We start from the raw sequence: 18179 nt of genomic DNA, 5'->3' as shown, positions 1-18179 counted from the left end.
GGTCAGGGGAGAAAATATAGCCATCGTCAGAAGAGTTCATAACGTTCTCAAAATTTTGACGCAAATGGCATCGTCGAGAAGACCAACGATGAGTTTTCGACGGTTAAATTGGTTGGAAGTCTGATGTGGTGTCGTTGGACTACCGACAATTATCCATTGGAAATTAGGCCCAAATGTACTAGTGTGTTGCTATCGACCGATAGTAGGCACTACCGTCGGTAGTGCTGCTACTGACCAATAGCAGGCACTATCGCCGATAGTGTTGCTACCTACCACACGGTAGTAGCAGCTACTGTCCCACGTGGTGGGATTAGCCCACCATGTGGGTTCAATTTGTTTTATTTATTTTAAATTTTAATTAAAAATTCATACTGCACAAAAATCATTGGTAACCAGAATACATTAAATAACAAAGTTTGAAATGAAATATTTTCAATAAGGAATTCTGTCAAACTATTAAAGTAAAAAGGACCCAAATACAAAGATCTTGGGGAAAAATCCAAAGAATTTTAAGGAATAAGAGAGGATTTGGTACATTTTGTTGATTTCTTCACACACAAGAAGAATTTTGCATCAAACAAAGAGGGCAAAATTGACAAAATTTTGCTAGCATAACCCAAAAATTTAGACAAATAGAAACTTGCAAACACTCAGAAAATAAATTCCATTCCATACTACACTAATAGAGGAAATAATCAAAAACCAAATTTATGCATGAACTTGAAAACATACATCCAACAAAAGATTGGAAAAAATCTTCAACAAAACAAATTAAAATGAAATTTAATCGAATCCAATAGAAAACTACTCCATTTTCCAAAACAAGCTTCCAACAAGAGTCTCCAACAAGATTTCACAAATTTAAATCAAACACACAAGAAGAAAGATCAACATTCAATTTTTTTTATTGAAACATAAGAAGAAAACTACCCAACCTATAAAGCAATCCAGGAAGCAAATTTGTGGAAGAGCTTCAACCTTGCATACAATTTCCAAATCCAAGTTCCTCCTTCCAAATGGATTTCCAAATTTTGTATTAAAAAATAATCCTCCTCCCATCCCGTGAACTCACTAGCAATATAGTCAAAAAATATTTCAACCTAAACTTTTAGGTTAAAAAGTTTTTCCAACCAATAAGAATAAACTATTTAAAAAGTAGTAAAAGAAATCTGATTTTATTTTTTTAAGAAACAATCCCTTTTTGAACATAATAAAATCTAAAAGTTAAATAATAACACAAAAAAAAAAGTAAAAGGGAATGCCTTTATTTATTTTTCATTTTCTTTTTCCCATGAGACTTTAACTCAACATAAGCATTTAAAATTTAAATGGCAAAGCATTTACTTATTTCTTTTTCCCATATTTTAATTACAACTATAGCAAAATATATTAAGCAATTTTAACCATTTAAATCTAGCAACTCATTTATTTAATTAAACCGATAAACTCAAGAGCATATCAAATAACTAATTACACCAACACAATAACATCATTCACTCAATTTTAATAAATATTCAAATAATCGAAAGAACACAAAATGAGGAATGATCAAACGATGACTCACAAAACGAAAATATCAAAGCACTATGACTCGCATACCAGACAAACGAGAAAGATGGCCAACTGACAACACTCACATGAGTGTAACTGTGGTCAAGTTATGGTCCAACAACTATCTCCTCCACTCCCATCGGACAAATAAGGCATGCACAGACCTATGAAACCAGGTGGAGTCGATACCTTGTACCTATCTGGTACTTGTACTTGCAATGTCCTGCATCAATGAACCACATGTGCATATAGACAAATATATAAACAGACACACCACACACACTGATGAAGGAGAATCGTGATGTTTCCTGTCTCACTGGAGTGAGGGAAGGAAAATCATCCCCTCGCATCCCATACACTTCCAAACACAAAACATATAAATAACACATTGCACATATAAAGTAAATGTGTCAGTCCATGTCAGTAATCCATAAAAATTGACATTTAATCATAAGTACTAAAATACTGCATGAAAGAATACACCATATATAAAGTTAAAGCATGTAATAACATCGTATAAGGTCTAAATAAAGTATAGCAGTAATGTATCCCCTAAATAGTCAACTGAAGTCAAACATAAGTCCAAAAAGAGTCTGATAGAGAAGGGGTACTACATTCTTCCCCCCAAAACTAGGCTTACTCCTACAAGCCTAAAATAGATAAGAATAAAGCTCTCTCATCTTCACTGCATCCTCCCATGTCACTGAGGTCTCATCATTTGGGTCCCATAGGACCCTTACCTGGTTGATGGTATGACCCCTGAGCGTCAAATCTCGATATTGAAGAATGCGCACAGACTCCATGGAAAGTTGCTCATCCTTGACCTGCAAAGCATTCCAATCAAGAACATGAGTCACATTAGGATGATAAGGTTGAAGAACAGAAACATGAAAGACATCGTGGATGTGGGATAGACTCGGTGGCAAGGTAAGACAGTAGGCAATAGGTCCTATCCTCTCAAGGATCTCAAAAGGGCCAACAAAATGAGGTGCCAACTTAGAGCCCTTTCCATAACGAATCAGACTCTTCTGCAGATGCACTCTCAAGAACACACGGTCACTGACTGAAAACTGATGATCCACTCTATGAGCATCGACATACTTCTTCTTCCTATCTTGAGAAGCAACCAAATGCCCATGAATCTACTCAACCTATTGCTCCATCTCTCGAAGCATATCCGGTCCTAAACGCACCCTATCCTCTAATCGATCCCAACTCAAAGGAGTACGGAAAGGATGACCATAGAGTTCCTGGAAGGGAGACATGCCTATAGAGCTATGATATCCATTGTTATAAGAAAAATCCACAAGGAAAAGATATTCCTCCCAGTGCGACTATTGATCCATAACATACATGCGAAGCATGTCCTCCAAGGCCTGATTCACATGCTCAGTCTGACCATCGGTCTCTGGGTGATAAGCTAAACTGAAGTTCAACTGGGTCTCCAAAGCATGCTGAAGTAAAGACAAGATCTCTATCACAAATGATCCACCTTGGAATCCCATGCAACCTCACCACATCTTCCAAGAGAACTCGTGCAACCACCGCTATTGTATAAGAAGATAGAATAGGAACAAAATGAGAAACTTTGGTCAATCTATCAATAATGGACATGATGGAATCATGACGATGTGAAGAAACAGACAAACCCACTATGAAATCCATGGAAATGATATCCCATTTCCAATCCAGTACCAAATTAGGCTGTAAAAGCCCTGCAGGATACTGATGCTCTGCCTTCACCCACTAACATTCTAAACACTTCAATACAAAATCAGCAATGTCATATTTCATACCAGCCCAATGATATATCTATCTAAGATCTGCATGTATCTTCTTGACACCAAGGTGTTTTGAATAAGGTGCATGATGGGCCTCAGTCATGATCAAAATGTGAAGACCCTCCAAAGGAGGTACATACATCCATCCAAGATGTCGAAGAAGACCATTTGCCTCAAGATTATATCTAGAATGTCTACCCTCTAATGGCCTTTTCGACTCTATCACGGCTCTAACATCCTGATACTAGGTGTCCTGAGGGAGAACTCCAATAATTATCTCTCTCAATTCCACTCCAAGGGACAATGCTACAACCTCATGTCACCTACGACTCAAAGCATCTGCCACTACATTCTCTTTCCCCTAAATATATCGAACCTCAAAATCATTCTCACAAAAGAATTCCATCCATCTTCGCTATCAAGCATTCAAGTTCAGCTGCGTGAAAATATATTGCAAACTACGGTGATCACTATGCAGCTCAAACCGATGCCCCGATAGAAAATGTTGCCATCTAACCAATGCATGCACTACAACTGCCAACTACAAGTCATGAACAAGATAGTTCAGCTCATGGTCCTTGAGTTTGTGAGACTCATAGGCAAACACACGACCATCCTACATAAGCACTACTCCTATACCTTCTAAAGAGGCATCTGTGCATACCATAAAATCTCTGGATGGATCAGGAACTGCTAAAATCAGAGCACTAACAAGGAGTTCCTTCAAGGTACGAAAAGCTGACTCACACTGCTCTGACCAAAAAAACTTCTTCTCTTTCCTCTAAAGAGAAGTAATCGGGTTACCTATCTAGGAAAAGCTCTTAACAAAGCGACGGTAATATCCGTCCAAACCCATAAAACTTAGAACCTCTAAAACATTGGTTGGTGCTGACCAATCTACAATGGTTTGGATCTTAGAAGGATTAATAGATATACCTTCTCCCAAAACTACATGACCAAGATAGTTCACCTCTAACTAGAAGAAATCACACTTCTCCAAGTTGGCATAAAGTTGATTCTCCCTCAGCACTGCAATACCTATCGCAAGTGGCCCTCATGCTCTTCGATAGATCTAAAATAAATCTATATGTCATCCAGGAACACAAGGACAAAATGATCAAGGTAGGTGCAGAAAACCCCATTCATGAAGCTCATGAAAATTGAAGGCACGTTCATCAACCCAAATGGCACCACTATGAACTCATGGTGACCATAACAAGTACGAAATGTCATTCTATGAATGTCTGCACCATGAATGCGCAACTGATGATACCCAGATTTCAGATCAATCTTAGAGAACACCTTGGCTCCCTTTACTTGATCAAAAAGATCATCTATACAAGGTAATGGATATCGATTCTTGATGGTTACCTTATTCAGTTGTCGGTAATCAATGCATAACCAAAGAGAACCATCCTTCTTTTTAACGAAGATAACAGGTGCACCCCAAGGAGAAACACTAGGATGAATGAACCCCTTGGCCAAAAATTCCTCCATCTGCAACTTCAACTCACTCAAATCCTGAGTAGTCATCCGATATGGAGCTCTCAAAATAGGTTCTGCATCAAGAACCAACTCAATGCAAAAGTTTATGTATCACTTTGGAGGCATACCGGGAATATCCAAAGGAAACACATCGGCATACTCTCAAAGAATAGGGTGACCATCAAGAGTGATTTCTTGACTCTCTTCCTCATCCACATCCTCAAGAGCAACTGCCAAAAGTTGACACCCTTGATGCATACACCGCTTAAGTTGCATAGAGGAAATCATATGTAAGGATATCGATCTCTGAACTCCAATGATCCCCTCTTTCCTACCATGATCATCTAAACACTCTACTGTCTTCTAACAATAGTCTACACAAGCATTGTGAGATGATAGCCAATCCATCCCCAACACAACTCCATAGGACCCCAAAGGAATGACTCAAAGGTCAACTGAAGTAACAAAGGGTCCTAGGTCCAACTCACAACTAGGAATGAAGGCATCTATGGACACACACACACTGATAGCCAACTCTACTTGCCACCTATCCACCTGCTTAGCAAATGTGATCCTGCACCACTCCATAATGGATGAAGAAATGAAATAATTTGAAGCACCGGAGTTAAAAAGTATAGAGATAGTAATACCACACAACACAGTTGCAGCCTCGATCACTGTACCCTGGTGCTCAGCCTTATAATCATCAACTGCTGTAAATACTCTATAGGATCTACCTGCATCCCCCACTATCAGCTCTGATGCTACTAGCCTCTGACTACCCATCTAGTGAGAACACTTAGGGCACTGAGTGGTTATGTGACCAAATTGACCACAAGAGAAACAAGCTCCCCTACCATGTCCTCTACCTCTAGACTACCCATTGGACTGCTAGAAGCTTCCCCTACTAGGGGCTTGAGATGCACCCTGAGAGGACTACTCTAGGAACTTCTGCCTACTCCTCTACCAATTCTTTCTCTTCTTATGCTGAAAATTATCACCCTACTGGCCCTAAAACTGTTTCGGCCTTGGCTGCTGCTGCCCACCCCTAGTGGGTGCCTGAGAACCCCTAAAAGGTGCAATGGTCTGGGACTGATTTCCTCTAACTTTGGATCCACTGAAAGGAACACTCCCGATTTGCACTCTAGACTGACCACCATGTGCACGGCCAAGGTTCTACTCCACCAGCCTGGCTTTCACCATGGCTACCTCTACTAAAGTAGGCTTAAACACTCTCACTCCTCCCATGATGTGCTCATATAGACCCCTCAAGAAGTGTTGAACTAGCATTGCCCCATCGTTACCAATACCGACATACTGTTTGATCTCATAAAACCTGTGCTCAAACTCATCTACAGACATACCAAACTGGCACAAAGCATAGAACTCATCTACCCAAGACTGTCTCCACTGGGGTGAGAGAAATCATGCCTTGAATCTCTCCAGAAAATCCTCCAATGATACGGTGCTAATGCTCACACCAATCCTCTTCTCCTCTAACCACCACCAGATAGATGCAAAACTCTTGAGATGTATGATGGTGCATCTCGCCTTAGTGTTTCTACCATACAGATGCATGGTGAAACACTGATCTAAACTAATCAACCAGGTCTTTGCCTCAAGATCAGTACCTTTACTATCAAAGTAAGGAGGACGGGACCTCATCAAGTCCCTCATGTGTCCCATGGTAGCTGATTCCTAGTCTACTGGGACCTCTCTCTCTCTCTCTCTCTCTCTCTCTCTCTCTCTCTCTCTCTCTCTCTCTCCTCCAGAATCTGTTGATGCAACTCCCCTACTTGAGCATGGATGACCCAATCAGCCTTAGGTCTGGGGCCTAGTCTGGGTAGCACCTCTTGAAACATCTGCCTCAACTCTTCCCTTTCGAGAACTTGCTCTACTAAATGTTGTTCATCCTAATGAATAGACTGATACTAATCCACACTGACATGAGTGGGTGGTGGTGAAGGGATATGGCATCCTGAACCTTGACCACATCCCCCACCTCTGTCTCTATTGCGACCACCAACACCGCCTCCTCCCTTGGCTTTCCTATCCATGACCTAACATTGCACAAGAGAAAAAGGTTCAAATCTATGACAAGGATAATAACAAAGGAAACACAAACACTAAGACCTAATCAAAAGGTCAAGTTGAATGGGCTCAATATAAACTAGAGTACCCAGTGTTGAAACTTGGGCTCTATTACCAAATGTAATGCCCCACCAGGAACCCCAAAGGAAAAACCACACATCTAGGCAACTAAGGGTGAAATAATTATTTTTTTTAAGTATAATTCACATTAAGTGTTTTAATTACTACATTGCACATAATAACACAAGTGGAAGACTAACACAAGAATTCCTAAAGGGTTACCAATGAATAATTAAATGAAAGGTTAAATTCCATAATTACGATTAATCCAATTATCCATCATTTACTCATTGAACATAATATACTATATACAAATAATAGATTACACCATTTAAAGATTGAAAGGGTACAATATAATTTTCTCATCAATAAAGCATTTGCACAAAGCATAAGGATAGCTAATAAATAACCTCCAAAACTTAGGATTACATCGATCATAAAATACATGGCTTCCAATAGTACATATAAATTTTACATCTTTACCAAATTACAAGGTTACATAAATTCATTAATACAATTGACCACATAGGTCTCCAAAGTACAATAATCTCCAACATGAGATAGTGCATGAGTCACAAACCACATGAACACCTGCGAAGCCAATCCTAACATGAAGGTAAGAAACAAGAACATCCGATGGGAAGTGGCACTACCACCCATCCATGTGATCCCAAAATGGAACCACCCCACTGTGCTAGGAGATAGCAGAGGACCCTCAGGTAAGCATAAGAAAGACACAGACGAGAGTACAATATCATTCCACAATACTCCACGTGACTCGACATCACAATAAACTAGTACACTAGTGACCCTAAAGAGAGAGTGTCATCGCATAGCTTATGATGGTTACCCTAGTAGGCCTCCATAGGTCCCGGCTCCCATCCTGGGTTATCCTAGTAACCTTTCTCGAACCCCAAGTTCAATCGAAGTCTCATCCAAACCCTACCAACCCTTAGTGAAGACAAGGTGGTCGGTTTTCCATTCCAGGCCTTCCCGCTACATATTTAGCCTATACGAGCACTCAACCATGCACGGGGTACAATATCTTAATTAATGTTATAAAATACCCACCCCCTAATCAATTATTAGGTTATCACTTATTATCTGACTTTTGAGGGGTTATCCTACCAACCACTTTGGGTGCTACCCCCACTCAAAAGCCACTCTCTCATAGGACACTAAATGAACATGGTCACTCTACGAGGACCTTATGACGAAATAGACAACCATAACACCACTTTCAAAATACAGGTGGCCAAAAACAAAGACTTACTAACCCTTGGTCAACCATAACGAATAAGCACAACAAGGTTAAGACAACGATTTCATAATACATCACTTGGTCAAGAGATACAAAATACGCCACAACAGGATGACTAACAAGACGAGGAATAACAACCAAATAAACCCCTTGCAAGAAAAGCTAAATTTACCAAGTCCGAGCTCAATCAATCTTTGAGAGTAACAACATCATAAACACTTGCAATTTCATCAATTGAAAATTAAGTAAAACACCCTACATTTATTACATCATTCTAAAACGTCATTCAATTCTATTTATTTCCAATACAATATTCCAAGCAAAATAATAAAATCCATATTAAATATTTAACAATTAAAATATGAATTATATTAAAATATTTTATCTATTTCCAAATTACAACTAAATTTATCAATTAAATCTCATAACTAAATTCTTGATTTGACAAGAAAATAATATATATATATACAAATAAATTTAATAAAATAAAATTTTAAACTAAAATATAAATTTAATCCCACTATATTAAAATAGTGAACACTATTTTTTAACATACCACGAAGGGGATATAATAGCATGGGCAGTGGCCTCAACCTACCCACGGGTAGTGCTACTACCGAATGGTAGTTGACACTACCAACCAGTTGTGCTGCTACCGACCTGTAGCAGTCACTACCGACCGGTAGCAGTCACTACTGCTGGTAGTGCTACTACCTCGTGGTAGTAGTCACTACCATCGATAGTGTTGCTACCACGCGGTAGCAACAACTACCATCCCATGTGGTGGGATTAGCCCGCCACATGGGTTCAATTTATTTTATTTATTTATTTTTAAAAAAATTTAATTAAAAATTAAAACATTCATACTACACAAAAATCACTGGTAACCAGAATACAGTGAACAACAAAGTTTGAAATGAAATCTTTTCAACAAGGAATTATGTCAAACTAGTAAAGTAAAAAGGACCCAAATAGAAAGATCTTGGGGAAAACTCCAAAGAATTTGAAGGAATAAGAGAGGATTTGGTTCATTTTGTTAATTTCTTCACACATAGGAAGAATTTTCAATCAAACAAAGAGGGAAAAATTGACAAAATTTTGCTAGCATAACCCCAAATTTGGACAACTAGAAACTTGCAAACACTTAGAAAACAAATTTCATTCCATACTACACTAATAGAGGAAATAATAAAAAGCCTGATATTAGCCACCTGAGAATATTTGGTTGTCCTGTGTATGTTCATATTTCCAAGGACAAGAGAACCAAGTTTGAGCCTTCTGGCAAGAGAGGAATATTATTAGGCTATAGTGAAACCTCCAAAGCCTACCATATGTACATTACTGGATAGAAGCAAATAGAGGTTAGCAGGGACGTCACATTTGAGGAAGATGTTGCATTCAGGTAATCAAAGGGCTCATACATGGAGATAGATGATGAGACTCCTCAAGACATGGATGTTGATCATGCTCCTAAGATTTAGAGGGACACTACAAAACTTGATATGAGTAATGATCCAATTGAAACCTTGGATCCCACTGATGGGCCTAGAGATATTGTTGTGTCTCAAAAGAGACCTCTTTGGGCACAAAACACTATGCAAGAAGTAGAATAGTTTACTGCTCCTAAAGGCACATTCAGGGAAAGCAAAAGACCACAAAGATTTTCTGGTTATGTTGCATTAATGTGTAATATTATTGAGTCTAAACCTTCTAGTATAGAGGAAGCCGCAAAACAACAAGTTTGGAAAGATGCAATGGATGAGGAGTATCAATCCATTCTCAAGAACAATGTGTGGGATATTGTGCCTAGACCAAAAGGGAAGTCTGTTGTATCTTCCAAGTGGTTGTACAAGATAAAACATGTAGCTGATGGCAGCATTGAAAATTACAAGGCTAGACTTGTGGCTCATGGTTTCTCTCAACAAGAGGGAATAGATTACGAAGAAATATTTTCTCCTGTTGCTCGCTATACTTCCATTAGAACCATCATTTCCATTGAAATGGCTAAGGGATGGAAGTTGCATCAAATGGATGTGAAGACTACCTTTCTCAATGGTGTGATTGAATCAGAAGTCTACATCAAACAACTTGAGGGGTTCGTGATTCATGGGAAAGAGTCTCATGTGTGTAAATTGAAAAAAACCCTATATGGCCTTAAACAGGCTCCTCAGGCTTGGTATGAAAGAATTGATAGATACTTAGTGGGTCTGGGTTTCTACAAAAATGATGTTGATCCAAACCTTTACTTCAAGGTATTCAATGGTCATATGTTGATCTTGGTACTTTATGTTGATGACCTATTTGTTACTGGACAAGATCATCTCATTGATAGATGTAAGAAGGAGTTGACTTCCGAATTTGAGATGAAGGGCTTAGTTCTTATGCACTTTTTTCTAGGGTTGGAGGTGTGGCAGAGGCCCAATGGGATTATCCTAAGTCAAGGAAAATACACCATCGATATCTTGAAGAGATTTGGAATGACAAATTGTAAATCTATGTCCACACCAATGGAAAATAACTTGAAGAAATTAAGGGAAGCTACAGCTAGTTTAGATCTAGTGGACCCTACTATGTATAGGCAATTGATTGGGTCCTTGATGTATCTAGTTAACATGACCAGATATTTGTTATGCAGTAAGTGCACTTAGCCAGTTCATGAGTGAACCTAGACAGATACATCTAGTTGCAGTCAAGCATATCTTGAGATACTTGTGTGGCACAGTTGGATATGGCTTGAAATAATCTTCCAGTATGGACCTGATTCTTGAAGGATATTTTGATTCTGATTGGGTAGGGAGTGTTACTGATCGAAAGAGCACTTCTAGTTGTTTCTTCATCTTGGGATCTACTATGATTTCCTAGTGTAGCAAGAAGCAGTCTTCAGTAGCTCTGAGCACTACAGAGGCTATATACATTGCAACACATGTAGCAACTCGCGAAGCAGTGTGGCTTCGTAAGCTCCTTGTAGGATTGTTTGGTTAATCATTGGAGCCTACCATTATACATTGTGATAACCAAAGTTGTGTAAAGCTTTCAATCAATCCAATATTTCATGACAGAATGAAACATCTAGAGATTCAGTACCACTATATCAGAGATATGGTACAAAGGAATGTTGTTCAGTTGAGATACATTTGTACTGAGGAACATACGACTAACATTTTCACCAAGTCTCTTGCGAAAGTGAAATTTGTGCATTTTCGAGACAAGCTTGGAATTGTGGAAAATGAAGCTCTTGTTGAGAGGGAGTCTCAACATCAATAATCACTTGATATGTATTATAATGCATTCTTCTCTGTGAGAGAATTTTGAGGTGCAAGCCCTTATCATGCATTCTTCTCTGGCAAAGAAGTTTGAGATATTAGCCCTTGTCATGCATTCTTCTTTGTGAGAGAAGTTTGAGGTATTAGCCCTTGTCATGCATTCTTCTCTATGAGAGAAGTTTGAGGTATTAGCCCTTGTTATAAATTCTTCTCTATGAGAAGTTTGAGGTATCAACCCTTGTTATGCATTCTTCTCTGTGAGAGAATTTTGAGGTATCAACCCTTGTTGTGCATTCTTCTCTATGAGAGAAGTTTGAAGTTCCAGCCCTTGTTCCACCCTCTGCAAGTAGGTATGGTGGATTCACCCTCTATGAGTAGGTATGGTGAATGTCATGTGAGAGACTTCATGACTTAGCATTTGTTTATACTCAACCTCTGGGAATAGCCATGATGGACATGACTATGCAACACAGATGTCGAGAAGAATTCCTCCCTAGCTAAGAGGGTGTGTTGATATTTAGCATCGGTCAGAATTCTCAGGGCTGATCATTTTCTCAAATGCGTGAAGGGCCGAATCAGCCTTACACAGTTTATATGCCTGATTTATTATGATTTCCGCTAATTGTATTAAAAGGTCTTATTAATAAATACTCTCATCACCCTTGGCATAAGACGTGACCCTTGGCATACGACGTATTTGTGAAGATTCATGCTAACCGATGTCTAAATGAATAAAGACATGTTGGTTAAGGCCGACTTTTGGTAAAAGTCATGTCACTTCATCATGTTGAGGATGGATATATAGATCAATGCATTACATCTCATTTGGTGTCTCGTGGTGATCATCAAGCAAATCGTATTATTCATTACAACAGTTCATGTTATTTATTAACAACAATTTGTGATATTTATCTACAATAGTTTGACATTTATCTCCAGCAGTCTAATAAACATCTATAGTAATTGTATGCTTATAGCAGATTGTATACATTGAACAAAAGTGTTCAATAAATTGTTTTATGCTAGGGGTGATTTAAGTTCATTGTAAAGACATATTGTAATTGATAAATGATATAAGAAATATTGTTGTTGGGTTTTTCACCTTCAAGAGGAAGGTTTTCTCAAGATAAACTTTGGGTAATTGTATTTGATTTATTGACTATCTAATCTAATCATAAAACTTAACAACAATCTCATCTATGTTTCAGTTCTAGATGTTCATTGTGAAGGGAATCTTGCTATTTGATAATGGCTTGTCCCACATGTTGAGATCTCTCTTAGTGGAGATGAATGCAAGAAATATTGAGAAGTAGCTAGATGGGAAGTACAAGATAACTGGTGGCATGGATGTTTTGACACTATTGGTTGTGAGCTAGTAGTGTACCTAAGAGCACCAATGGCTGATATGTTCCTTGAATAGACATGATCACATCTAGATTAAGCTAGATTACAATTTCATAATGCACAATCAGCCAGTCCAATTCCATATTCATGTTTCCAAGATGTTGTTGGAGTAAACATCTAGAAACACACTCTATTGTTGAATTTTGATAAATGTATCATAGCAGAATGGCAAATTGCCATTTGATGATGGCTTGGTGATAATCTAGCAGGTAATGCATGATTGCCACCAAATTAGTTATTTGGACATAATGGGTTGCGATTTAAAATTGCACCCAAGAGTATCAATATGTGATCTATACCTTGAAGATTGGTTGTATCATATGATCATATCTAGTGAAGGCTAGATTCTATGCTCATATGCACATACAGATATTGAACATGCTTGTATTCATACCCTCAAGGTTTAATCATCTAAAGTAGTTCAAATTCCTACAACTTTGAAATTTCAAGGTCAAATATATAAAAATTAGAATGTGACAGAAAAACAAGGCAGCATTAAAGTAATCCCAATCTGAATCCTTGTATAGTAAAGTAGTTAGGAATAAAAATAGTTTAAAACAACAATTGTTGTGGCAATTAGCTTTCACCATTTCACCATCTTCAAATATCCTAAATTATAAAAACTACATATTTTATAAATGAGTAGAAACAATTGACCTGATGTACAAAAGAGGATTCAAAATCAGAAAATACATTTCTTCTTGGTAGGGTGTGTTGTGGACTTCCTTCCTTATCTTCTTCATCTATAATGTTATCAACCAGAACCAGTCCTTATGTGGCTATGGGACAGATCGCTTGAACTTGTTGGTTTGAGTTTCCTTAAACATGTTTGTCCTGATAGTTATCCACCTATTTATTTGTGGAAACTTTGATAAGCTCTTGAAGCATACGATCACTACTCTACCTGTGACCTATTCTCAAGTATCTAAAGCCCCCATTTTTTCCATGCATTGTAATTGTCTAGAAGGGTTTGGTTATTTGCTAGAAGGGTTTGAAGGTTTATAAAAAAATTTGTTTACTTTGCTTCTAGTTAGGAGAAAGACAATTTCATTCATTAATAGGAAGATTGAGTGCATTGGTGGTCATCATGGATTTAAGCTTTTTCATGGTTGCAACTTGCATCTATTAATGAGATAAACTTTGCTAAAATATTTTAACTTGTAGACAACTTTGATGTGCAATTTGAAGTGGCAAAGTTTTCTCTGGAAGCTTCTAAGACTGGTTTGGAGGTAAATTCTTGGGGCTTGAGACTCATTAATGACATAGGGGAATTTAGTTCATAGGATGTTGAGTAGAAAAGAAGATTTGGAATAGAGGCCATGGATGGCTAGCATGGAGAGGGAAGGGTTGTGGGCATATATGAGGTCTTTTATTTGAGTAGGGTGGGTAGAGTTTATGCAGGGGAGAAACTTTGACATTGAGCTTTCACTCGGTGGATTGCATAGGATGACAACTAGAGCATGGATTGGGACTATTATTAGAGAGATTTTGTTGTTATTTAGATGAAAGACTGGACCTTATCACATTCTGTTATTGTAAGGAATGTACTTAATTTGTGGAGTAGGTTGTTGCATTACTAGTATTAAGCATTAGCTAGGTGGCTAGAAACATCTCTTGTCGATTTCAATGTTCCTTCCCCATGTGCTTCAGGTCTTTGTCTTCCTTATGATAGCTGATGAATTTTTATTTTGCTTTAGAAACCCTCTTCTTTAGGGCTTGATTTCCATTTGTCATTTTAGACTGCAATCAGGAGGCTACGGACATCTGAAGCTTTAGCTTTATTTCTAAGTTTGTGACTTCTTATCATAGGAAGAGGGTTAAGGTAGAGATTTACTTAAGGGAGAGATTTACTTTAGTCAGTAATTATTTGAAAGGATAGGGGCCTATGTAGTTAGCCATTAAATTTGAGGTTTTGTATTTAATATTGACAAATTACACTCTCAAGTGTTTATGTGTAAATTTTGGCTTTATAGCATTAAGGACGGGGACATTAAATAGGTTATCCACAATTTGTGTTTTTTTTGTTCAACAATAAGTGTATTGCTCAAGGATGAAGGCATCATCTATATACTAATAGATCTAGATCTACTCACCTTGTAAGGGGTGAGGAAGAGCCATACTATCTAGGGGCCATATAAAAGGGTGTGAAAAAGGTGATTATGGGAAAGTTGAGATGAAATTAGAGATATTGGATGGTAAAAAAATGAGTAGAAATGGGAAGTTTGGTGGTGGAATTGAATTGGCATGAGGTTTTTGTTTGGTGACAAGGTTAAGGTGTGGAAGGGTTGGAGCATAGTGTGGATATGTTTGGGAAATTGGAAGGGGATGAATTGGGTGAAGGATTATATACCTAAGGGATTTGAGTCAGGTGGTAGAGGGGGGTTTGTACTTGCAATTAAGAAATCAAAGAGATAAGCCACATAAAGTAAGTGGGTTAAGGAGGGTGCAATAAATGATAGTTGAGGGGATAAACATAGGGGTGTGTGGCTTAAGTGAGCTTGTAAAAAGCAAATCATCTTTATACCAATTGGATGAATTGTGGAGTGGTTTGAATGAATGTCACCCCTGTTGGTAGTCTTAGCGTTAAGATGGCTTTGAGCTTCATTGCCCATTAACATCACTTGAAAAATCTGAGTAGGATTATTATGAGAAAATTGTAGAATATGGAGAACCTTGCTTGTTGTCTTCAAAGCATGAATTTGGTTACCATATACCATTTTGTTCCTTTCCCACTTTACATGGAGAGCACTACTTTGAGCTTGGTTGAGAGTCTTGAGAGTACTCAAATTACCATTCCATTCATCCTATAGATACTAGTGAGTAGGCATTGGTTAGATATTATCATTTGTTTATCAGAGTAGCTTCTATAGCATGTTGATCACCGCTCATTAGTTGCCTTATATTGGCAATTGGAATGGCTTTTATAGGATAAGAAATTGGAGTCCAATGCTTAGAAATAGGAGTTCAACAAAGTTCTCAACACTCTTGTTGATAACCTGGCAGTAGCTAGAGATTGGAATGTTAGCTTCATCCCTTAATATGCTCTTGATGGCTGCCTGATTGGGTTGCCTTTGTCGACCCCATTGGAATTGAATTTTACTTGGCGTTGTGGAGGTACATTCCCAAGATTGGGATGGATTAATTTTAATTATGGTGGAGATGAATTAGAAGGGTAGCTTCCAATTTCTAGATAAGTGGAAGTATGTCATTGATACTGGGTGCTAATTTGGATTTTTCATGTTGTATGATGGTGATTGTGGAGCATACTATTGTTTTCTTTTCTCATAGATTTCATGTGTGATGGATAGTATTATCTTGTGTGGGAGGAAAAGATGTTGATTTTTGGTTTTCCTTGTAGCACAAGTATCCATTAAATTATAAATGTCATCCTTGAGATTGGATTGGTACATATTGGCTTGGCTGTTGTCAACCAAACCTGTTTTGCATATTTGATGTTCTACTTTGAGATGCTAGTTTATCTATATTGCCTTGTTCTAATTGGTTCATTGATTAGGTCCTTGTTAGTCCTTTTGGAGATTGTAAAAACTAAGAATCTAGTTATGAATGGGAATCCAACAGAACAATTTGATTTTCATCCAAGTGTTTATTTTTCTTATGTTATAGTTGTGGTTGAGGCTTAAGATGATTCTAGCAAATAACATTGTAGGCTCTGTTGAGGTTGCAGTTTGCTGATGCATAAGGTAGATAGCAAAGCCCATTTTCCATTGTACTAGAAATGAAAATTCTATTTGAGAGTTCTTTAAATAGAAGTTGAATTATGATAGGACTACCCAAGAACACTTCTTCACCATATTTTTGAGTAAAGGAGTCAGGATGACTCTAAAATATGTCACCTTTTCCATTCCCCAATTGATCACTTGTCACCTCCAATCTTCAAGATTAAGGTTGGAGAGGAAAGGTTAATCTTACCAACTATCATTCTAGAAATGGATAAAGGTACCATTTTCTATTAGCGAATGTACATATCTATTAATTTCACTAATTCCATTTTTTTAAAATTATTTTTTGTTGATGATATCTTTAGTGGCCATTTTCAATGAAGAAAGGATATTGGGTTGTTTGTAGAGAGCTTGCAATTACTTATAATGATATTGTGCCAAGGATCATTTAGATGATGCATGAAGTACCAAATGGTCTTCGTAGCAAAATATAGATTGAAATCATTGTGTAGGGGAAAAAGCGAGACTAGGTAAACATACCCTAATCCTACCTTTTGACACACATTACGGAATATAAAAGAGCCTAGAGATATCGCACAATTGGCTACTTCTTTTTGTGAAAGAGAGAGCCACGGGATATCTATTAGGATTTCTATTCCCTTGTTGAAATTGAAAGCTAAAATGATACAAGTTCAAACCCTAATCCCAAAATGCAAGTATGAACTAATAACAAGATTGCAGAATTGAGATTAAACAATGAATAGTTGTAAATACAAGGATGAAATAAGAATGCAGATGTGTACCCAGAGTCAAAATCGGACTGAAAATGTTCAGGACGGGGCGCGGGCGCCACTGTCCTGAAAACTGCACCGGAAACCACTGTTCTGCACTCTGAAACACTGTCGGGAAGCTGTCTGAAAGCTGTCTGTCCGGAGGACCAGGGCGCCCAGCGCCTCTGTCCCAGGGACCAGGACGCCCAGCGCCCCTGTCCCAGTCTTCTACTCTGCAATTTGATATAGAGTGTTGTCTCGCCCTTCTCTCTCTGGATCTGTATCCCACGGCGTCGTCCGAATCCCGAAACCTGCAATGATATCTGAAAAAGGGTGTATGGGCGGCTATATAGGGTTTTGCCTTAGTCAAACCCCCGCTTCAGTGATTTCCACCTCCACGAATAGCCAAGTTGTTTTGTAAAATGTATTGTGTGTGCAGACCTAGTGTGTGTGCAAGGTCCTAAAATGCAAGAAAGCAAACTAGAGCAACCTAGAAAGTAAACCCTAATTGCTTGTAAATGATAATGTAAATGCTCTAAATCAAGATGCAATGTGATCTAAAGCATGAATAAATGATATATTGAAGCTTATGTAAATACATGAAAACAACATGAAATCATACCCAACCCTCAAGGGAGGAGTACAAGCCAATCTTCAGTCGGTAATCTCCTATTGTTCTTCAATGTCTTCCAAGCCCTAAGTGGATGAATGAATTTGATAGATTCTTGATAGAAGGATGTTGAATGTTGTTGAAGTCTTCAAAGATCTACTCTTTCACTGCATATGAGGTTCCTCAAAACAAAAATCGGATCCCTTCAAATGAAGAAAGAGAG

The sequence above is a fragment of the Cryptomeria japonica genome, chromosome 5, assembly GCF_030272615.1.
Source record: "Cryptomeria japonica chromosome 5, Sugi_1.0, whole genome shotgun sequence".
NCBI lineage: Eukaryota > Viridiplantae > Streptophyta > Pinopsida > Cupressales > Cupressaceae > Cryptomeria > Cryptomeria japonica.
Note: the sequence above shows the minus strand (reverse complement) of the source record.